We start from the raw sequence: 25,615 nt of genomic DNA, 5'->3' as shown, positions 1-25,615 counted from the left end.
TAGAAGCCCTCCGTGATCGAATCCCCCTCCGGCAGATCGCCGGAAAAGGCCCCAAGATGGGATCTCACGGGTACAGAAGGCTGCGGCGGTGGAAAAGTGGTTTCGTGGCTCCCCTGGATGTTTTCAGGGTATAAGAGTATATATAGGCGAAAGAAGTAGGTTGGTGGACCTACAAGGGGCCCACGAGGGTGGGGGCGTGCCTACCCCCCTGGGCGCGCCCTCCTGCCTCGTGGCCGCCTCGTTGCTTCCTTGACTTCCACTCCAAGTCTCCTAGATTGTGTTTGTTCCAAAAAAGATCCTCGCGAAGGTTTCGTTCCGTTTGATATTCCTTTCCTGCGAAACATTGAAATAGGAAAAAAAACAGGAATTTGCACTGGGCCCTCGGTTAATAGGTTAGTCCCAAAAATAATATAAAAAGGTATATTAAAGCCCATTAAACATCCAAAACAGATAATATAATAGCATGGAACAATCAAAAATTATAGATACGTTGGAGACGCATCAATGGTAGATATAGGTTTTTGTAATCTGAAAATATAAAAACAGCAAGGTAACTAGTAGCAAAAGTGAGCGTAAACGGTATTGCAATTCTTACAAGGCCTAGGGTTCATACTTTCACTAGTACAAGTTCTCTCAACAATAATAACATAATTTGATCATATAACAATCCCTCAACGTGCAGCAAAGAGTCACTCCAAAGTCACTAATAGCGGAGAACAAATGAAGAGATTATTGTAGGGTACGAAACCACCTCAAAGTTATTCTTTCCGATCAATCCATTGGGCTATTCCTATAAGTGTCACAAACAGCCCTAGAGTTCGTAGTAAAATAACACCTTAAGACAAAAATCAACCAAAACCCTAATGTCACCTAGATACTCCAATATCACCTCAAGTATCCATGGGTATGATTATACAATATGCATCACACAATCTCAGATTCATCTATTCAATCAACATTTCATCTATTCAATCAACACAAAGAACTTCAAAGAGTGCCCCAAAGTTTCTACCAGAGAGTCAAGACGAAAACGTGTGCCAACCCCTATGCATAGATTCACAAGGTCACGGAACCCGCAAGTTGATCACCAAAACATACATCAAGTGAATCAATAGAATACCCCATTATCACCACGGGTATCCCACGCAAGACATACGTCAAGTGTTCTGAAATCCTTAAAGACTCAATCCGATAAGATAACTTCAAAGGGAAAACTCAATCCATTACAAGAACATAGAGGGGGATAAACATCATAAGATCCAACTATAATAGCAAAGCTCACGATACATCAAGATCGTGCCATATCAAGAACACGAGAGAGAGAGAGAGAGAGAGATCAAACACATAGCTACTGGTACATACCCTCAGCCCCGAGGGTGAACTACTCCCTCCTCGTCATGGAGAGCGCCGGGATGATGAAGATGGCCACCGGTGATGATTCCTCCCTCCGGCAGGGTGCCGGAACAGGGTTCCGATTGGTTTTTGGTGGCTACAGAGGCTTGCGGCGGCGGAACTCCCGATCTAGGTTTCTTTTCGAGGGTTTCTGTATTATAGGAATTTTTGGCGTCGGTCTCACGTCAGGGGGGTCTCCGAGTCATCCACGAGGCAGGGGGCGCGCCCAGGGGGTAGGGCACACCCTCCACCCTCGTGGATGGCTCGGGACTCTTCTGGACCAACTATTTTACTCCGGGGGCTTCTTCTGGTCCATCAAAAATCATCAAAAATTGGCACGTCAATTGGACTCCGTTTGGTATTCCTTTTGTGTAAAACTCAAAAACAAGGAAAAAAACAAAAACTGGCACTGGGCTCTAGGTTAATAGGTTAGTCCCAAAAATAATATAAAATATCATATAAATGCATGGAACAATCAAAAATTATAGATACGTTGGAGACGTATCAGTGCCGTCCGTTCGGCACCAGATCGGATTGGATCGTGATTGGATCGCGAAGAGTACAACTGCATCAACTGCGTTACATACGGTAATGCTTTCGGTCTACAAGGATGCATAGACACACTCCCCTCTCATTTCTATGCATCTCATAGATTAGATCTTGGGAGGATTCGTAGGAATTCTTTTGATTTTCATGCAACGTTCCCCATCAGTGACATCATGAGCTAGGTCTATGCGTAGATGTGTATGCACGAGTAGAACACAAAGAAGTTGTGGGCGTTGATGTTCAAATTTCTTAATTCCTTTATTATTTTGGATTTGGTGGTATTGTGGGATGAAGCGTCTCCGACTAACCTTACTTGTCCTCACACAAGAGACCGGTTCCACTGACTAACTTGCAACTTATATTGCATAGAAGTGACTGGTGGGTGTCTATCTCTCCCACCTTAGTTGAATTTGATTTGACAATGACAGTCCTTGTAGAAGGTTAAAAGGCAACTTGTATATCTCCATTGTGGTTCTGCGTAGATAAGAACGGTTCTTATAGTTTGCCCTAGAAGCCACGTAAAATTTGCAAGAACAAAGTAGAGGACGTCTAACTTGTTTTTGCAGGGCATGTTGTGATGTGGTATGGACAAAACGTGATGTGATGTATGAGATGATCATGTTTTGTAATAGGTTCACAACATGCATGTCGATGAGTACGACAACCGGCAGGAGCCATAGGGTTGTCTTTAATTTATTGTATGACCTGTGTGGCAATCATTAAACGCCATGTAATTGCTTTACCTTGTTGCTATGAGTTAGCATTACTCGTAAGAAATAGTTGGTGGAGACAACCACATGATAGCACGATGATGGAGATCATGGTGTCATGCCGGTGATGATGGAGATCATGCCGGTGCTTTGGAGATGGAGATCAAAAGCACAAGATGATGATGGCCATATCATGTCACATATTGATTGCATGTTATGTTTATCTTTTTATGCATCTTATTTTGCTTAGGACGATGGTAGAATTATAAGATGATCCCTTCACTTAATTTCAAGATAAAAGGTGTTCTTCCTAAGTATGCACCGTTGTGGAAGTTCACCACTTCGAAGCACCTCGCGATGATCGGATGTGATAGACTCTACATTCGCATACAACGGGTGTAAGCCAGTTTTACACATGTGGAATACTTGGGTTAAACTTGACGAGCCTAGCATGTACAGATATGGCCTCAGAACACGGAGGGCCGAAAGGTTGAACATGAGTCATATAGTAGATATGATCAACATGGATATGTTCACCATTGATGAGCACCCCATCTCACGTGATGATTGAACATGGGTTTGTTGATTTGGATCATGTAACACTTAGACAACTTGAGGGATGTTGATTAAAGTGGGAGTTCACTAGTAGTTTGATTAACTGAACCAATTATCATGAACATAGTCTAATTGTCTTTGAATTGATGTTGTAGATCAATGGCTCGCGTTGTAGATCCCCTGGATTTTAATGCGTTCCTAGAGAAAGCTAAGTTGAAAGATGATGGAAGCAACTATGCGGACTAGGTCCGTAATTTGAGGATTATCCCCACTACTGCACACAAGGCTTACGTCCTTGACGCACCGCTAGGTGAACCACCCGCTCCTGCAAATCTAGACACTATGAACGTCTGGCACACAAGAAATGATGATTGCGTGATAGTTTAGTGTGACATGCTTTACGGCTCTGAACAGGGGCTCCAAAGATGTTTTTAGCACCAGAGAGCATATGGGATGTTCCAGGAGCTGAAATTGGTATTTCAGGCTCATTCCTGGGTTGAGAGGTATGACACCTCAGACAGGTTCTTTGGCTGCAAGATGGAGGAGAACAACTTCGTTAGTAAGCACGTACTCAAAATGTCTGGGTACTACAACCGCTTGAATGAGTTTGGAGTTAATCTTCCAGATGAAGTAGCGAATGACAGAGTTCTCCAGTCACTGCCACCAAGCTACAAGGGCTTTGTGATGAATTATAATATGCAAGAGATGGCAAAAATGATCCTTGAGCTCTTTGCGATGCTTAAGGTTGCGGAGGTAGAAATCAAGAAAGAGCATCAAGTGTTGATGGTCAACAATACCACTAGTTTCAAGAAAGGCAAAGGAAACAAAGGAAACTTCAAGAAGAATGGCAAGCCAGTTGCCGCTCCCGTGAAGAAACCCAAGGCTGGACCCAAACCTGAGACTGAGTGCTTCTATTGCAAGGGGAATGGCCACTGGAAGCGGAACTGCCCCAAGTACTTGGCGGATAAGAAGATTGACTACAAAAAAAAGACACTTCTGTGATGATACGTGTTTGTCATAGTAGGTCACATTTTCTGTCATGCATGTACATCCATGACAATTTTATGACAGAATCAAGATAGTCATACATGTGCTGTCGTAGAAGTGTTCCATGACATTACCAAAATTATCATCACGGAAGTGTCCACTTCCATGACGATAAATCGCGCGTCATAGAAGTGCTTTCGTCAAGGGTGACCGACATGTGGCATCCACCGTAACGGGACGTCGTTAAGCTATCGGGTCCGGTTTTGGATCCGATAACCCGTTAACAGCCGGGACCAATGGGGATTTTCCACGTGTAAAATTCTCATTGGCCGGAGGAAACACGTGTTGGATCAACGTTCGGACAGATGTCATCCACTCATTGGACAGGAGGCGCCTATGATACGTCGACACGTGGCACGGCCCAACAAAGGCCCATTCCGGTGAAAAGGTCGGCCCAGCTAAAGGCCCACCATGTTTTTTCAGACACTAGTGGGCTGGCCCGTTAACAGCCTGCCATGTTTTGGGTCAAATTGAGGCCCATACCAGATCAGGCCCGTTCACAGCCTGCCGCGTTTCGGGCCAAATTTACGGCCCATATCGGATCAAGCCCGTTAACAAGCCACTGTTCTTTTGGGCCCATACTAAGACAGGTTTGTATTTCAGCCTGTTAAATGCCCGTTTACCAGTTCGGCCCGATAATATTTTTGGCCTGTTAGCGGCCCATGGTGCATCTGGGACGTTGTCGGCCTGGTTTAACTTTAGGGCATCTACGGCCCATGTAGAAACTGGGCTATTTCTTGTCTGAAGTAACTTTAGGCCTCTTAACGGCCCGTAGTCTTCGTGGATAAATTTCAGCCCAACTGGCCTATCGGCCATGGCCTGTGTAATAGTTGGGCCTAATTACAGCCCATGTTGAATCCGGCCTACTTACAGCCCATCTGATAATGGCCCGTGACACTTTTAGGCCTATGACCCGCGTAGATATCGGCCTGCTTAAAGCCCATAATTTTATTGGGCCAAACAGGCCCGAGATATATTTTGGCCTGTTAACTGCTCGTCCTATTTGGGCCAAACATGGGCCTTAGGCAATTTCGGCCTGTATTGGCCCGTGATTTTTTCGCCTCAACGCTAGCCCAATCTAGGTTTTAGCCTGTTAAAAGCCCATGGTATTCTCTGGCCCAGCTGGACAGAACTTTACTCGGCCTGTTAAAGGCAGGAAACAACTGTAGGTTTAGACCTGCTAATGGCCCAAGATGATTATAGGCCCAGGTTTTGGCCCATATGAGTAACGGGACGGCCTGAAGACCGACAACACTGAGATCCACTGAACCTTCCGGCCTAAATTATAGCATACCGACTAAGAATAAACCTAGACTATACAACAAAGAAATTACAGCATATTACATCCCCTCGGCATCAAAGTTCCGCGCCAGTGATAATGAAGGGCAACCAGACAGCAGATTACATAAACTGGGCAGGTCGCCACCAGTGGAAGTTAACAGGCGGACAAAATAATAGACAGAACCGACAGCACTTCAACACAGTTCAAGAAAGGTTAGCCCGGCCGAGGAGCTGCAGCGCAAGCAGCTTAGCAACCTGACGAGACTGCGCTTCTTTGGCGCTCATGTCCACCAACTTAAGCTGCATAGCATCAATAAATGTCCTATACTTATGGTTAATCTTGCATAGAGATTGGAGTTCCAGTCGTATTTGAGCGGAAGCATGTATTTCTGCTTGAATTTCAGACTGAAGAAGACTAACAGATTCAGGCGGCGACTTCATCGAGCTTGTGTCACTGAGTAAGTTTGACACTACATCAAGATGTGACTTCGTGGTTGTATCCCTACCCTCAATATGTGTTGCCTTCTCCTCTGGAATATGTGTTAGAGGGACAAACAATGGGTTCGTCTCACTATCATTGTTGCAGTTCTTCCTAGCAGCAGTGTTGTCACCCTGAAAGAGAAACAAGTAGGTAGATAACAGGTTTTGCACGTATAAGCATCAGCGCTGTCAATTCATCTCATTTCTTTGTCAGAAATAAAGAGACACGGTTAAAATAGCATTAACATAATAGGCATTGTTCATAGTTAAGATGGCAGGAAATGGCATTGTGCAGGAGCGGCCAACTTCACCAGACCACTGGATTACAGATCAAGAACACAAGCATAGATGTAGTTCTAAAAAACGTATAAGCATGAATGGTGAGTGCACTGTCAATTTATACCATTTCAGATTGGTAAATAAAGAGACACAATTTAAATAAAATTAATATAATATGGCATTGTTCATAGTTGAGACATAGCAGGATATGACATTGTGCTGTTGTTGGTAGTCTCACCACACCACTGGATTACAAATCAAGAACACAAGCATACACATAGTGCTAAAGAAGATAACTTGCTATGTTTAGTTTAATTTACATGGTACGAATAAGGAACTAGATTGTACAACTAAAGACTGAAATTGAGAAGGACAAACTTATGTTTATGTACTTCTAATTTATAAACTTTGAACAAGCAATTTGATGCAGACGACAAAAATAAACGGCATTTAAACTCATAGCTATCCAAATATAAACAACAAAGTTTGAAGGCTCGAGGAGGACAAACTTACATTAGTAGTGAAGACAGGCTCTATAAAGGCCTTGTCCATATTGATGGGGGGCAATTCAAGAAGTTTACCGCACACTCTTCTTCAAGAGTATTGCCTTTATTCTACATTTTGTCAAGAGTAAATATAGATGTGAAAATATCGGAACAAATGGCGATTATTTAACTTAAGATGTAGAGTACAAATGTAAATACAGCATACAGGCAGAAGGCACTGACAAGAGCAATGCGGAGCTAAACTTCTTCAGTAACATTGGTTTTATTCAATATTTTGGCAAGAGTAAATGTAGATCTGATGTGTAGAAAAATGGAGGACAAGGGAAAATAAGCTGCAAAGTGTACATGAAGAACTAGCTGACAAATATAAGTACAGTCATGAAGGACAACAGATACTTACAAGAACAATGCAGAACTAAATTCCTTCACAGGCATTGGGTTTATTCTACATTAATTTAAGCATTAATATAGATCTGATAATTTGGAGCGAACAGTGGATAAGCAAGCTATAATGCACAATGATGTCACATAATCCACCAGGTATGAATGTAAGGATAGCGATATGACAATAGGTACTCACAAGAGCAAAGCAGCGACCAGCATAGTTGCGATATCCTAGGTTTTGCGGCGCTGGTTTGATCGCCAATATACGTTGGGTGCTATGTGATTTCTCCAGTGGCACCACCTTTTTCAAAGACTTTGCTTGTACTCCTTCAGGTTCTACAATCACCCTCTTCCTTTTGGATGTCTGAAACACAAGAACAACATTTGAATGGAAAAATATGGTATGACGACAAATGGAATAGGTGTTGATAATGGATGGGCATGGCATCTTCACCTATATCATGAGTAAACTAAGCAGATGGCGGTGCAACGAAGCAAAAGAAATGCAAGACACCTTATGCAAGATATGTGCAACCAATAAAACCTTGCCAAATTAGAACAGGCACCTTATTGGGTGAACAGGATAGGTCATCTGCCTTTGACTCCTTGAGCTCAGAATAGTCATTAGGATCATATTCTGAATACGAATCTATAGGTCGAGAGCATGTGGGTTTCATTGCATCCACAATGGACCTCAATCCCTTATTGCCAAGTTTGTTACCCATTGAACTGTTCCGCGATATTCTTCTGATGTGCGCATTCTTATATTCATTGTGATTACGTACAATATCTATAAAGCAAGAAAACACAAATAGTAGTGAGATTATCTTTGTAATGCAGAGGATATTGTAATATAATAGAGGCTCCCTGTAAACCCTTGTGTGCTATCACTGGATTCTGATGAGAGAGCCCATGTGTGCTGTAATATGGTGAGTAGATTAATATAATCTGGCACAACTAAACAAAAAAATAAGCTCCCTGTTGGGGGCCCCAGATGTAAGGATAGTTGGCAGACGATAGGTTCATAATATACCGTATAGAAAGTTTATTGCCAAACCATGATAACGAGAGCGCAGAACCAGTAGGCAGATGGTAGTGTAGATAATAGGGGTACGCCATAACCACCATAAATAAATCGAGAAAGCGGAACTGGCTGGAAAACATAGGGTTTTGCCGCTACTAATATGCAGCCTATCGATCACCTACACGCCAGCTATATTCATCTGAAGGCGCACAACTGTTACTATCAGTTTAGTCTATCAAAGACCGCGCGGCTCCCACCATTTCCGGGGTATTATGGCAGACCAACTCGAAGTGTGAAATCATTTAGCAGAACTGGCCCAATAGTGGTGTCGATTGCAGATGTCCCTGCTCCCCTTCCTGACAAGGAACATACTGTGCTTACTAAAGAAGAACATAAGAGGAACATGTTAAAGAACAGAAGAGGAAGCATATTCTCCATGTCTGCATGCAAGTCGCGTGACTTTTGTCATTTGGGTCAGTCGACCATTTCAGGCTGTTGGATGAAGATCCTACGTCTCCTAACCCTTCTTCTTCCTCGTCTCTGATTCTTCCCATACAGAACACCGCACGGGCCGCCGGCCGAACCACCGGCCCCCACCGCCTGTGTTCCTCCGCCACCCCCGCCCCCACCCGCGTCGAGTTTTGTTCGTTCAGCAAGGCCCCACCACTGCCCCCCGCAACCATCGTCCCCACCCGAGCCCCTTCCTTCGCACCGGCGAACTCCGGCAAGCTCTTAAAAATTGACTGACCCAATTTTGAAATTTAGTCTAATGTCATTTAACTAGTGTGGAATATAAAAGGGGAAAACCATAAGCATTGCGAGTATAGTGTTGAGCGTGCCATGGCGGATCTGAAGGTGCAAACCGGACAAAGGCAACTTCGCAACCAATCTTTGCTTTCAACTAGCAAGTAAGTGATGGATAGGAAATCAGAGTAAAGCAGTGGCGATCTATTTTCTTGCTGCGATAAATAAGTTGAGCAGATACGATCGCCTCCGGTGCGGCACCGTGTATGCATCTGCTGAGAATTTGACGGTGCTGCGGTAGCGATGGCTGTCGGTGGCGTGGAAGCAGATCTAGGAGGGTAGACGGTGGCGGCGGGGCGTGGTGGACGAGACAATCGTAGGAGCGGCGCCGGCAATGTGGACGACGGTGGGGATGAAGCGAGAGAATGGGATGCAAGGATCCCGGTCCAAAGCAGTGGATGAGAGAGGTCGACCTCTTATAATGGCCGACGGCATCGGGGTATCAGCTCCGGCATGGTGGAGGAGGACGGCGGTGGATCGGGTGGCGGACGAAGGAGGCTAGGGTGGAGAGAGTGTTTTGGCGCCCACGGAGTACGAATGGGGAAATGGAGGGAGAGAGGAAGGGGGGAACCATGTCTTCAGGGCGCGCTTGTCTCAAATGCGAGGAAATTTACAAACTTAGCCCCCGTTTAAAATTTCCTACATCACAGCAATATTAGTCGGTTGGGGATAGGACTGTAATCTCGCATACACCGAATATTTGCCGATGAGAGTTTGTTTTTGGCGCCCACCGTGTATGAATTGGGGAGGGAGTCGATTTCGGCCGAGGAGACATTGTGTTTTAGCGCCCACCGTGTATGAATCCGGGTGAGAGGCAGTTATGTCACATTTGAGTGAAATTACAAACCTACCCCTATCGAAACCTATAGAAATCGAGCCGATAGGCTTTGCGTATCAGGGATAGGCAGTAATTTCCATCTCGCAGATTTTGATTTCAGGCGGTTACTGCGACTTTCCCCGCTTCGTTCAAATTTTTGCAGAGCAAGAGTGCACGTTTACCGTGCTAACTCAATTAGAATCCAGTTTGTATTCTATTTTTGTTCGGGCAGGATCCATTTGCGATTGGAATAAAATTCTATATACATCATTTTTTTATATACTTTCAAAAGCACAACACCCTTTATACATAAATATGGTTTACAAATGACATGATCTCAAATTCATAAGGCTGTATCCATCTTAATTTGGATTTCCAAATATTTGAAACCACTTTATGTTGAAATCCAATGTATGCATTCCTCGCTAACTGTCTCCAATTAATGTGTGTTTCATGCGGGACATGTATAATGTGTTTCACACAAGCAACATATAGTGTAATCCCATTTAGACATTAATTGCATATAAATCATGCATTGTCTCTAATTAAAGAATCTACAGATCACTAATATTGATAAACTATATAACATTACACGTGTCCCCAAATTCAAATGAATATGCATGTTTCATACACCAATTTGCGTTATGATATTATCGATGTCGTGAACTCCAGTTTAAACATTTGAATCCCCTTTAATCCAGATATTCGTCTCATATAGCTATCACTCATGCTTATATAGGAGTATATCTCTAGACCTATACGTGTTCATCGTCTCTCGGGTATCTCTCGTGCTACCTGTATGTCGACAATGATCTTTTATCTTCGCAACACACTGACGGTACTCTCTCCCTCGACCTTCATCACTCTATCTCTCTCTCAGTATATCTCGCTCCCTGCTATGTGTCTCTAACTATGATTCTCCATGTGAAATCTCTTTCTCTCACACAAACACAAACTTCGTCTCCCGAGGTCTCATTTCTCTCTACTATTCCCCTATGTTCCACTCGCACACCCCCTCTGACACAGAGATGTCTTTCGCTCCTTAGAAATGAGAAGCTACGACTCTTCCTCTTAAATATCTCTTTCTCACACACAAACACAAACTTTGTCTCCCAGGGTCTCATATCTCTCCACCATTCTCTTGTATGTCGCTCACACACACTCTCTCTCCCTAGAGATATCTTGTGTTCCCTCATATGTCTCTCTAGCTATCACTCTCGTTGTGAAATATCTTTCTCTCTCGCAGACACAAAACTCTGTCTCTCGGGATCTCATTTCTCTCTGATATTTGTTTGTATGTGACTCACATGCACACTCTCTCTATCTCTCTCACACCCACACACACACATAACTCAGCCTTATGATCCACTCAACTCCTATCTCTAACACACACTAGCTAGCTAGCATTTTATCTTTCTATTTATCTGTTTCTCCATCAACCTTCTTTCTCGCCCTCATTCTTGCTTCCTATCACGCACACTATATATGTTTCTCTCTACATGCAGTCAAGTGCCCTCTTTTTATCTTTCTATCACACACACATAACTTCACCCTTTGAACCACCCGGCGGTCATCTCCAACACTCAAACTAGCCGATGTCCCTCTATCTAGCATCTCTATCTCTGTATCTATCTGTAGTTTCTCCGTCAACATTTCTTTCTCGCACGCACTCTTGCTTCCTATCACCCACACTATATATGTCTCTCCATACATGCATTTATAGGTTGATCTCTTTTGCACAATCGTTGTGTCTCGCTCCCTCTGCTCACCATAGATGCATGCTCCAGCCCACGCCACTATCTCTTAAAGACAAAAACACATGCTCAATTATCGAGCCTTCTTCCCTGCACTCTCACATGCATGCATATTGTCACACCGATCTCTCCCATATCGTTGATCTTATGACTTATGTCTTCTTTCTTTTATCTCGATCATGCTCGCGCGCACACACACACACACATCCCACATATACATGTATACCTCTCGCACATGCACATTCAAGGTCTCCTATGTCTCCATACATAGTTAATTACCCTCAACCCTAACGCCACATTGAATCGTTCTCTTCTTGTGTGCACATAACTTCCGCCTGGATGGGTAAAACACACACTCACACTTAACAATCTCCTTCTAGCTACCCCCCCCACCTCTCTCACTCTTCCCCTATATCCCCAAAACCAATAAGACCATCCCTTCGTTTAATTCTCGCCTACATGCACCATCGATATATAGTAGTCTTCCTCGGTGTCTCTCGAACAAACACGTTCTCTCGATGTCGACCCCTCTCACACGCACACGCCTTCTCTTCCCTCTCTACGGTCTTTTTCTCTCTCGCACCCCCTCGTTGGTGGCCCCTGTCATACACTATGATGAATCCATGCACACTTAGATTACATCCGCCACCGAGGACCCCGTGTCACACACACACACGCACCCCCCCCCACACACACACATACTAAGACTCCATCTCACACACACATGCTCTAGGCGGAGCATTTGTTCCTACCACCCTTCGTCCAACCTTACCCGTATGATAAGCAATCACCTTAATTTACCTATATAACATGGACAAATTCCACTTTACTTTAGTAGTTAGCAAACTTATCATCTCTACTCTTATAGAAAAACGAGTTGGTGATGATGGTGTGCCTGCCATCTTGTAATATAGACCGTCCAATCTATATCTGACGGATAGAAAGCAAACTATGACAATTTTACAAAAGATACCCGCACCTCTCTCCACATTTACAGACAAGGCCTTGCCTCGTTCATCGTCCTTATCTCCCACAACCTCATTGCTGAGCAATTAAAAAAGGAAGCCTCTCGAACAATCTAGCATGGTGGCCGCTGCCGCCTGCCGGCGCCGTCCATCCCCATGCCTCCGCCCAGTCCGACCACCAGTCACCACCACGCTCCAATCCTCCTCACCTTATCTCTCATCTTTCATTTTTTTGATGAAATTGTCGAGATACCAGTTTTCCGATAAATTCTCGAGATATCATTAGATTTTACACATGGGATTACTCATGCATGGGTCAATCACAACAGGTGTTTTGTAAAACAAATGCATATTGATGTTCCGTGCAATGCACGAGCATCTTGCTAGTAATTATATAACGCAAATCACGAGCAGGAAGTGACATTTTTTTTACACAACCACATTAACATGACCACGTAAATCACTAGCTAAAGTGTAATACCATTATACTTATATCCCGATGCAAAAGGTTGAGTACATGTCCGAAGAGTAGAGTCGCACACACGCACTCTGTCTCTCAGAGTCTCTCACACACACCAGTTACGTGACGCCCACTTAAGCAGACACTTATGTTACAATTTGTGCACCCGCGGGTACACGTGATGGTGCGCATTTATTTAAGCCGGACGGCGAACCCAAACAGTAGTTGCATTCATTCCCCTCCCGCTGCCTCTTCTCTGGTCGCCATAGCCCGGTAGCCATGGCTCGGTCGAAGGTAACGACATACACCATACTCCCGCCGAAGCGGCGCTTTAATCTGGAAATTTTAGTGGTCATGCATGCATTTTTTGTGCTAGCACTCCTATATAAGGGTTGACCGGTCGCTTCCCGCGGACGTGCGCAGGTGGTGGAAGAGGAAGGAGAAGGGAAGCGGGCTGTGGAGTAACGTTTTTTACCACATTTTCTTAGGAAACTGAGTGCAATAATTGAGTAGTTTTGCAAACTACCAGTACTACACCTGAAACGGTTCAAAACCAATACCACCACCACGCCCGCGTCTGACCGCCCTGGCCGACCCAACCCCCCTCCCTTGCCGGCGCGTGCTTCCCACGTGAAACGGTCAGCGTTGCCCCGGAACGTCAGTGCCGCATTAATGTCCGGCCAGAGCGGAGGCGACCTCTCCCTGGCGACGGCTTTGAAGCAGCGCAACGGCCGAGAGAGCGCCGCTTCCCGGTGCACGCGACTGCTCCGCGTCGAGGCTGGCCATAGTTTGGATGAGTCTCCATCGTGGGGAGCCACACTAACTACGATGATATGGACTCCCGTTGCCCATATTTATGGATCGTTCCATCTATGAAGAACACGTGGGACTAGAACTACGAGATGGACATGTACCCAGGAGTGGACGTACGAACCTGAGTAATGTAGTGCACTAAGTGAAGTAGAAAGGCACAAATAGTATGAACATGCATGGCATATAGGCATTTGTCTCTTACTACCACTAAATGTTGTACGTGCAATTCCCGGTGATGTTATGGAGTACGTGCCTAACTACTCTACTACTACTATATTAATTGGAGGCACATATTAGGTTTTGTATTTGTTTACATGTATGCCCCGAGACCTTCCAACTAGACGTGTCTTTCTCTCCGGGTCGCACTTTGTATCGTTCATACCACTAGTACAGTAGTACTACTACGTGTGGTCTCCGACCCAGAAGTGGAGACGCTCTACCACGTTGTTCATGTCCCACTCCTTTCGCTGACGTGTGGGACATCCAGCACGTGCCTTGTTTGGCACTCCTTCGTCGTAAGAGTTTAAACACTAGCATTCATCAGAAATAAAAAATAAATATAAATCACCAGTGATACTATACCACGTGGTTTCCTTGCTCCTCGATATCGGAAAGAATACTTCCGTTCGCCGACATGTGGGACGTCGACCATCCTGGTCCACTTGCCATGCCCGCAGAACTCCAAGGGAGAGTCACCCCGGTCGTCGCGCCGCAGTAATTACTAATGAGCCGTCAAATCACAGGCCCAACCTTTCCCACTGTGAAGTTGCTCGGACGAAGGAACCATCATGACTTCGTTGAATTCCGCTTCTTGAAGAAAATTATTGTACCAGCAATACTGCTAGCTACAGTAGTTACTCCAGCAGAGGCCTCCTTTGGTTCATAGGATAGGAATTTTATAGGAATATGAAAATCATAGGAAGTGAGATGACATGCATCTCAATTCCTATAGAGAAAGAGATGCCATTTGATGCATAGGATAGGAATTTTTCCATTGAGTCTAGGCTAATGTACTGGTAATTTGCTCTAAAAACTACAGTAGTAACTAGTAGTACTGGTACATGCTCGTAATTAATTAAACAAACGTACGGGCGACACAAACACACACACTAACTACTAGTACTACTACTTCTCACATGCTGGCCAGACGTCGTCGTTCTCCTTCCCGGCTTTGTCGGCGACACCCCGTCGTGCTTGGATCTCCGCCGACCTCTCCGCAGCAGCACATGCATCCTCTTCTTTCTTGCGGCGGCGGGCCTCTCTTTTCTTGAGTGCTTTCTGACTTCTCTGCTCCCTCTGTGCGGCTTTGGCCACCTCTTGCTCTACCGCCCATTCGGCCTTGGCAGCTTCAAATTCCGCCCACATAGGTGTGAGGTCGCGAGCGGTGATGAACTCGGCACGACGGGATGCCACCGCTTCCCTACCATTCTGTGTGCAGTCGTGGGCGGCGAGGAACTCGGCTTGGCGGGATGCCATCGCTTCCTTATTGGTTAGTGTGCAGCGCGGTGGCATGAACGATGCTTGGTGACAACTCTGGGGTGGACTGGCCGGACAACCGTGAAGTGCATTGGTTTGTCAAGAGCTCAAGGACAGAAGACGAAGGAAATTTGGATTCCCCTTCAATCCTGGTCATTTATTACCGAGTAAAATGCATTGGCGGTCATCGAACTTGTCTTGATAGCTCACTTTGATTATTGTATACGAGATATGGTGATTATACGGCCACTGGCTCAACGTATAGCTCTGTATTTGTCTAGTTGACCAGTCAAACAGTCCGCACGCGCCTCATCAGCTCGTGTTCTTTATCTATCTATCTATGCGGGCCTACCTGTCAGTGGAGAAAGAAATAAAAACCAAAATTATGCGTATGTGACATTACTGTTTAGACGTTTGCTGGAGGCCTCCGCGAACACCGAGCATGTGTTCACCTGGCTCAACACCAACGGTCATACTCGTGACTCGGCGCCTTGCTCATGTATATCGTCCATCACAACGACAATCTATAAAACAGCCTAGCTAGAGAGGGTACTATGGTACGGAGTATGTACTACCGTGAGCAACCGATCATAGTGCCACTACACAAGAGTGTGTGTCTGATCGATTCATCCATTATTCGTAAGTTATGCATGGTTGTGTGGTGTCTAATGGTGGTTGTCGAAGGCTAGCTAGCGACAAGAGCGGTTGCATGGACGCCTGGTTGTCAATACGTGCCGCATACGCTTCAAAGGCTCGTCATCCATGAGTTCACTTTTTACCACCACGCCAGCGTCGTCTGACCGCCCTGGCCTACCGAAACCCCTTCCATCGCTAGCGCGCGCTTCCCGCCTAAAACGGTCACCGTCTCTCCAGAACGTCAATGCCGCATTCACCGGCCTTAACTGCAGGTGTAGTTGGTGTGTCACTAACATGCGGGCCAGATGCCCGTTGGGCCCACATATCAGTGATACAACGCACCTGCGGTTAAGTCACTGAAGCAGCGTCCGCATTCACGCCCGACGCGACCTCTCACTGGCGCCGGCATTGCAGCAGCACGACGGTCGAGAGAGCGCCACCGGCGCGGCATCCCGGTGCAAGCGACTGTTCCGCGTTAACGGCACCACGGCTATCCTTCCGTCCGCCGCCCACAGTAATGACACGCGGCTGCCGACGAACCTACTCCGGCGCCAGCCGTCCATCCGTCTGCCGCGGCTCATTGCCATTCGCCCGCTATATTAACTTGAGCCCCAGCTCCCAGCCATAGCCAAAGACCCACACTCATTCTCCTCCGGTCCCTTCCTTCTGTCAGCACCACTCCAACCATGGCCTCCTGGCGCTCCAAAGCTCTATTGGATGTACTGTCGCAGGAGCAGACGAAGGACATCGGCGGCTCCGCTCCAAGCGCGCTCCAAAGCTCTCTTGGACGTACTGTCGCAGGAGCAGACGAAGGAGATCGCCGGCTCCCCCCCCCCCCCCCCCGGCCGCCCTCCGCCACCACGACCATGAAGCCGGCGCGTGTGCGCGGGCACAGCCGGCAGCGAGGAAGAGTAGTACACGGTAGGTCGCCGCTACTCTGGTCCCAAGAAGGCCACCGCTCCTCCACTCAGCGGACGCCAAGCTTGGTGGGATAAACATCGGCGGCTGATTAGCCGCTTGACGGAGACATGGAGGCGAAAATCTTCAGAACCTTGTGCTCCATAGGAGGAGGTTATCGAGGCAGATGAGGAGGAGGCAAAGGCAATGGACGGCTTTCTCGGGTTCATGGTCGGACATGGTGGTCGGGCGCCGGCGATCGTTTAGATTAGGTTTACAGTAGGCTTTAGTATGGTTTGTGCGAAATATGTAATGAATTTCGTCCAGTTTATAGGAAAAGTTTTCGAAATGTAATGAATTTCATCCGGTTAATTTGAAATTTGCTTTGTTTGCACGAATTTCGTCCGGTTAGTTCATATAGTTGTCGAAAGTTATGCGGGCAGCATTGGATGGCATCCATCAGTGTCCTCGGACAGATGCCGGTGTAAATTTGAGGGCCAGCGCTGGAGATGCCCTAAGTATCATGCTATAATCGCTAACAGTGCTCCATTATTTCGCAGGGAACAGTTATCCCTCGATCAAAATCAGATTTGTCGTGTTTCTCACTCCTCCCATGTATGAGTGTAGACTCTTGCTTACATAAAAATGGAGCAAGTGGACGGCACTGTAGCACGTCATATCACTCAAACTAGCCCGCCTAACGCGCGGGAAAGCACCGCCCTCGTCATTTTGTTCTAGATTTCTATGATCGATCATACGAAAATATTACGCTTTGCAAGTTCAAAAGGAAAAGGCGGCACACTTACGACTCGTACGCGTCGCACCCCCGACAGTATAGCTCGCACGCCGCTCACTACAGGGGACACGCGTTGTCTCACATTTTCACTGACATGTGGGACTGCAATTGAATAAACCGTCGATAGCCGAAATCTAATCGCTCGGCGGGCGTCGGCTGAGAAGAGAGAGACGGGGGAGGGAGAAGAGATTGCCCGCCCGCCGCGCACGGACTCCAAGAAATATATATGGTGATAATGTGAGGTGGGCCATGCAGGAGTCCGGACCGCTTCCAAGCCCGCTTCTAACCGCCCTGGCCCACCAGAACCCCCCCCCACCCCACCACCTCCCCCGCGCGCTCCCCCTCAGGGCATATGTAATGCAATATATAGTGTGTTAAAAGAAACGCAATGTATAGCTATGGCATGCAGCCTCTAAGGTGGAGCCCATATGTAACATAAAATATTTACTCTCTCAACCATCTCAGGCCAAATCTGAACAAATATATGTGCTACAGGGATTGTAAGTAGGGTCAGGGAATTATTTTAGTGCAAAGAAATGGCTTAGAGGCAGCCTTTTGTGTTAGAGGCGACGCTAGAGAATTTTCCCTAAAGGCTTGGTCCAGCAGTGTATAGCGACAGCCTCTAAGGGCTTAGAGGCAGGTCTAGAGGCAGCAGAATGATACATTGTGGATGCTCTCAGATGCCAGCTGCCCGCATTCATAGCAAGTAGTACCATGGTTGATAACTGTACCATGGTTGATAAGATAGTCTTATCATAAGTCTTGCATGTAATTTAGAGATGAACAAAAAAAACATTTGTACAATGGATCATCTCTTAGCCTTATCTTCAATAACTAGTTATTCCTAAAAACATGGTGAAACATATTGTGCTAAGAGATCATCTCTTGTCTTCTCTTAAATAAGAGAAGACAATCCTTTTCTTATGATTTCTCTTTCCTCCACCTCATCATTTATCCTATGTGGCATCCCTACAATAGAACCATTGACATGACCTAATCCCGCTTAGGCTAGTCATAGTGGGGAGTAACTTAGACTAGTAACATGCATATGTTACTAGTCTATGTTACTACATTCATAGTGGGGAGTAACAGATGTATAGTATCATGCAAGCCATCATTATTAAGACGTAGACTCATTTTGTCTTGGGACGCGTTATGTTACAGTAACATATTATGTTACTCCAAACACCTCTCTCCTCATTAACTATATGCCACATAAGCAAACTTTTCTTGAAGTGTGTTATGTTACTTGCTAAGTTACTCCCACTATGACCGGCCTTATGTGGAGGAGAGAGAGGCATTGACAAAGTCAAGGAGTGGGATCTGCAGGAGCCTGTCTCTACACGTGCTCCTAGGTATAAAAAAACTAATTCTATAAAAAAAGAGGCATAAAGAAACAATTGTGCCTAAAAAAAGAAAGGTAAAAAACATTTGAGAGGAAATAGATAGAGAGAAAGTGAGAAAAAGTTGTAACCTTATAGCCAACCTTATAGTCAACACTATGGTAGTATTACATGAGGAAGGAGGGAGTGGTGCACATGACAAGTTCACTGGGATGCCGTGTTTCACACTCCTCTGTCGTAATAGTGGAGACAATAGCTTTCATCAAAAATAAACAATGAATACTCGTTGCTCATCCACTATATCGGAAAGAATACTTTCATTCGCCGACATGTGGGACGTCGACCATCCTGGTCCACCTGCCATGCACAAAATTATCCTGGTCCACCCCGGTCATAGCGCAGGCCCAACTTTCCCACTGTAAGTTGGTCAGACGAAGGAACCATCATGACTTCGTTGAATTCCGCTTCTTTAAGAAAACTTACTGTACCCGCAGTACTTCTACCACACGCGAAGACTGGACGGCACTGTACCACGTCATATCACTGAAACCCACTAGGCCAAACTGTTGGGAATCGTAGCATAATTTTAAAATTTTCCTACGTTCACCAAGATGCATCTATGGAGTATACTAGCAACGAGGGGAAGGGAGTGCATCTACATACCCTTGTAGATCGCGAGCGGAAGCATTCCAATGAACGTGGATGACGGAGTCGTACTCGCCGTGATCCAAATCACCGATGACCGAGTGCCGAACGGACGGCACCTCCGCGTTCAACACACGTACGGTGCAGCGACGTCTCCTCCTTCTTGATCCAGCAAGGGGGAAGGAGAGGTTGATGGAGATCCAACAGCACGACGGCGTGGTGGTGGATGTAGCGGGTCTCCGCAGGGCTTTGCTAAGCTTCTGCGAGAGAGAGAGAGAGAGAGGTGTTGCAGGGGAGGAGGGAGGCGCCCAAGGCTGTTGTGTGCTGCCCTCCCTCCCCCCCCTTTATATAGGCCCCCTGGGGGGCGCCGGCCCCAAGAGATGGGATCTCAAGGGGGGGGCGGCCACAAGGGGGGAAGGGGTTGCCTTGCCCCCCAAGGCAAGGGGGAACTCCCCCCCCCCTAGGGTTCCCAACCCTAGGCGCATGGGGGGAGGCCCAAGGGGGGCGCCCCAGCCCACTAAGGGCTGGTTCCCTTCCACTTTCAGCCCACGAGGCCCTCCGGGATAGGTGGCCCCACCCGGTGGACCCCCGTGACCCTTCCGGTGGTCCCGGTACAATACCGGTAACCCCCGAAACTTTCCCGGTGGCCGAAACTGGACTTCCTATATATAATTCTTCACCTCCGGACCATTCCGGAACCTCTCGTGACGTCCGGGATCTCATCCGGGACTCCGAACAACTTTCGGGTTTCCGCATACATATATCTCTACAACCCTAGCGTCACCGGACCTTAAGTGTGTAGACCCTACGGGTTCGGGAGACATGCAGACATGACCGAGACGCCTCTCCGGTCAATAACCAACAGCGGGATCTGGATACCCATGTTGGCTCCCACATGTTCCACGATGATCTCATCGGATGAACCACGGTGTCGAGGATTCAATCAATCCCGTATACAATTCCCTTTGTCAATCGGTATGTTACTTGCCCGAGATTCGATCGTCGGTATCCCAATACCTTGTTCAATCTCGTTACCGGCAAGTCTCTTTACTCGTACCGCAATGCATGATCCCGTGACTAACGCCTTAGTCACATTGAGCTCATTATGATGATGCATTACCGAGTGGGCCCAGAGATACCTCTCCGTCACACGGAGTGACAAATCCCAGTCTCGATCCGTGCCAACCCAACAGACACTTTCGGAGATACCCGTAGTGCACCTTTATAGTCACCCAGTTACGTTGTGACGTTTGGCACACCCAAAGCACTCCTACGGTATCCGGGAGTTGCACGATCTCATGGTCTAAGGAAAAGATACTTGACATTGGAAAAGCTCTAGCAAACGAAACTACACGATCTTTTATGCTATGCTTAGGATTGGGTCTTGTCCATCACATCATTCTCCTAATGATGTGATCCCGTTATCAATGACATCCAATGTCCATAGTCAGGAAACCATGACTATCTGTTGATCAACGAGCTAGTCAACTAGAGGCTTACTAGGGACACGTTGTGGTCTATGTATTCACACATGTATTACGATTTCCGGACAATACAATTATAGCATGAATAATAGACAATTATCATGAACAAAGAAATATAAGAATAACCATTTATTATTGCCTCTAGGGCATATTTCCAACAGTCTCCCACTTGCACTAGAGTCAATAATCTAGTTACATTGTGATGAATCGAACATCCATTGCGTCCTGGTGTTGATCATGTTTTGCCCTAGGGAGAGGTTTAGTCAACGGATCTGCTACATTCAGGTCCGTATGTACTTTACAAATATCTATGTCTCCATTTTGAACACTTTCACGAATGGAGTTGAAGCGACGCTTGATATGCCTGGTCTTCCTGTGAAACCTGGGCTCCTTCGCAAGGGCAATAGCTCCAGTGTTGTCACAGAAGAGAGTCATTGGGCCCGACGCATTGGGAATCACCCCTAGGTCGGTAATGAACTCCTTCATCCAGACTACTTCCTGTGCTGCCTCCGAGGCTGCCATGTACTCCGCTTCACATGTAGATCCCGCCACGACGCTTTGCTTGCAACTGCACCAGCTTACTGCTCCTCCATTCAAAATATACATGTATCCGGTTTGTGACTTCGAGTCATCCAGATCTGTGTCGAAGCTAGCGTCGACGTAACCCTTTACGACGAGCTCTTCGTCACCTCCATAAACGAGAAACATATCCTTAGTCCTCTTCAGGTACTTCAGGATATTCTTGACCGCTGTCCAGTGTTCCTTGCCGGGATTACTTTGGTACCTTCCTACCAAACTTACGGCAAGGTTTACATCAGGTCTGGTACACAGCATGGCATACATAATAGACCCTATGGCCGAGGCATAGGGGATGACACTCATCTCTTCTATATCTTCTGCCGTGGTCGGGCATTGAGCCGTGCTCAACAGCACACCTTGCAATACAGGCAAGAACCCCTTCTTGGACTGATCCATATTGAACTTCTTCAATATCTTGTCAAGGTATGTACTCTGTGAAAGACCAATGAGGCGTCTTGATCTATCTCTATAGATCTTGATGCCTAATATATAAGCAGCTTCTCCAAGGTCCTTCATTGAAAAACACTTATTCAAATAGGCCTTTATACTCTCCAAGAATTCTATATCATTTCCCATCAACAATATGTCATCCACATATAATATGAGAAATGCTACAGAGCTCCCACTCGCTTTCTTGTAAACACAGGCTTCTCCATAAGTCTGTGTGAACCCAAACGCTTTGATCATCTCATCAAAGCGAATGTTCCAACTCCGAGATGCTTGCACCAGCCCATAGATTGAGCGTTGGAGCTTGCATACTTTGTTAGCATTCTTAGGATCGACGAAACCTTCCAGCTGCATCATATACAACTCTTCCTTAAGGAAGCCGTTAAGGAATGCCATTTTGACGTCCATCTGCCATATCTCATAATTATAGTATGCGGCAATTGCTAACATGATTCGGACGGACTTCAGCTTCGCTACGGGTGAGAAAGTCTCATCATAGTCAACCCCTTGAACTTGTCGATAACCCTTAGCGACAAGTCGAGCTTTGTAGATGGTCACATTACCATCTGCGTCCGTCTTCTTCTTAAAGATCCATTTGTTTTCTATGGCTCGCCGCTCATCGGGCAAGTTAGTCAAAGTCCATACTTTGTTTTCATACATGGATTCTATCTCGGATTTCATGGCTTCTAGCCATTTGTCGGAATCCGGGCCCGCCATCGCTTCTTCATAGTTCAAAGGTTCACCGTTGTCTAACAACATGATTTCCAGGACAGGGTTGCCATACCACTCTGGTGCGGAACGTGTCCTTGTGGACCTACGAAGTTCAGTAACTTGATCTGAAGTTTCATGATCATCATCATTAACTTCCTCCCCAGTCGGTGTAGGCACCACAGGAACATTTTCCCGCGCTGCGCTACTTTCCGGTTCGGAAGGGGTGACTATCACCTCATCAAGTTCCACTTTCCTCCCACTCAATTCTTTCGAGAGAAACTCCTTCTCTAGAAAGGACCCGTTCTTGGCAACGAAGATCTTGCCTTCGGATCTGAGGTAGAAGGTATACCCAATAGTTTCCTTAGGGTATCCTATGAAGACGCATTTTTCCGATTTGGGTTCGAGCTTTTCAGGTTGAAGTTTCTTGACATAAGCATCGCATCCCCAAACTTTTAGAAACGACAGCTTAGGTTTCTTCCCAAACCATAATTCATACGGTGTCGTCTCAACGGATTTCGACGGAGCCCTATTTAAAGTGAATGCGGCAGTCTCTAAAGCATAACCCCAAAATGAGAGCGGTAAATCGGTAAGAGACATCATAGATCGCACCATATCCAATAGAGTGCGATTACGACGTTCGGACACACCATTTCTCTGAGGTGTTCCAGGCGGCGTGAGTTGTGAAACTATTCCACATTTCCTTAAGTGTGTACCAAATTCGTGACTTAAATATTCTCCACCACGATCTGATAGTAAGAATTTTATTTTCCTGTCACGTTGATTCTCGACTTCACTCTGAAATTCCTTGAACTTTTCAAAGGTTTCAGACTTGTGTTTCATTAGGTAGACATACCCATATCTACTTAAATCATCAGTGAGAGTGAGAACATAACGATATCCTCCGCGAGCCTCAACACTCATTGGACCGCACACATCGGTATGTATGATTTCCAATAAGTTGGTTGCTCGCTCCATTGTTCCAGAGAACGGAGTCTTGGTCATCTTACCCATGAGGCATGGTTCGCACGTGTCAAATGATTCGTAATCAAGAGACTCCAAAAGTCCATCTGCATGGAGCTTCTTCATGCGCTTGACACCAATGTGACCAAGGCGGCAGTGCCACAAGTATGTGGGACTATCGTTATCAACTTTACATCTTTTGGTATTCACACTATGAACATGTGTAACATCACGTTCGAGATTCATCAAAAATAAACCATTGACCAGCGGGGCATGACCATAAAACATATCTCTCAAATAAATAGAACAACCATTATTCTCAGATTTAAATGAGTAGCCATCTCGAATTAAACGAGATCCAGATACAATGTTCATGCTCAAAGCTGGCACTAAATAACAATTATTGAGGTTTAAAACTAATCCCGTGGGTAGATGCAGAGGTAGCGTGCCAACGGCGATCACATCGACCTTGGAACCATTCCCGACGCGCATCGTCACCTCGTCCTTTGCCAGTCTCCGTTTATTCCGTAGTTCCTGCTTTGAGTTACAAATATGAGCAACCGCACCGGTATCAAATACCCAGGAGCTACTACGAGTACTGGTAAGGTACACATCAATTACTTGTATATCACATATACCTTGGGTGTTGCCGGCCTTCTTCTTGTCCGCTAAATATTTGGGGCAGTTCCGCTTCCAGTGACCACTTCCCTTGCAATAAAAGCACTCAGTCTCGGGCTTGGGTCCATTCTTTGACTTCTTCCCGGTAACTGGTTTACCGGGCGCGGCAACTCCCTTGCCGTCCTTCTTGAAGTTCTTCTTACCCTTGCCCTTCTTGAACTTAGTGGTTTTATTCACCATCAACACTTGATGTTCTTTTCTGATCTCCCCTTCCGCTGATTTCAGCATTGAATATACCTCGGGAATGGTTTTTTCCATCCCCTGCATATTGTAGTTCATCACAAAGCTCTTGTAGCTTGGTGGAAGCGACTGGAGGATTCTGTCAATGACCGCGTCATCCGGGAGATTAACTCCCAGCTGAGACAAGCGGTTGTGCAACCCAGACATTCTGAGTATGTGCTCACTAACAGAACTGTTCTCCTCCATTTTACAGCTGAAGAACTTGTCGGAGACTTCATATCTCTCGACCCGGGCATGAGCTTGAAAAACCAGTTTCAGCTCCTCGAACATCTCATATGCTCCATGTTTCTCAAAACGCTTTTGGAGACCCGGTTCTAAGTTGTAAAGCATGCCGCACTGAACGAGGGAGTAATCATCAGCACGCTGCTGCCAAGCGTTCATAACTTCTTGGTTCTCAGGGATTGGTGCTTCACCTAGCGGTGCTTCTAAGACATAATCTTTCTTGGCTACTATGAGGATGAGCCTCAGGTTTCGGACCCAGTCCGTATAATTGCTGCCATCATCTTTCAGCTTGGTTTTCTCTAGGAACGCGTTGAAATTGAGGACAACATTGGCCATTTGATCTACAAGACATAGTGTAAAGATTTTTAGACTAAGTTCATGATAATTGAGTTCATCTAATCAAATTATTTAATGAACTCCCACTCAGATAGACATCCCTCTAGTCATCTAAGTGAAACATGATCCGAGTCAACTAGGCCGTGTCCGATCATCACGTGAGACGGACTAGTCAAGATCGGTGAACATCTCCATGTTGATCGTATCTTCTATACGACTCATGCTCGACCTTTCGGTCCTCCGTGTTCCGAGGCCATGTCTGTACATGCTAGGCTCGTCAAGTCAACCTAAGTGTATTGCGTGTGTTCCGAGGCCATGTCTGTACATGCTAGGCTCGTCAACACCCGT

This window comes from Aegilops tauschii, chromosome 3, assembly GCF_002575655.3.
Source record: "Aegilops tauschii subsp. strangulata cultivar AL8/78 chromosome 3, Aet v6.0, whole genome shotgun sequence".
Lineage (NCBI taxonomy): Eukaryota > Viridiplantae > Streptophyta > Magnoliopsida > Poales > Poaceae > Aegilops > Aegilops tauschii.
The sequence above is the reverse complement of the archived record's forward strand: the minus strand, read 5'-3'. Positions refer to the sequence as shown.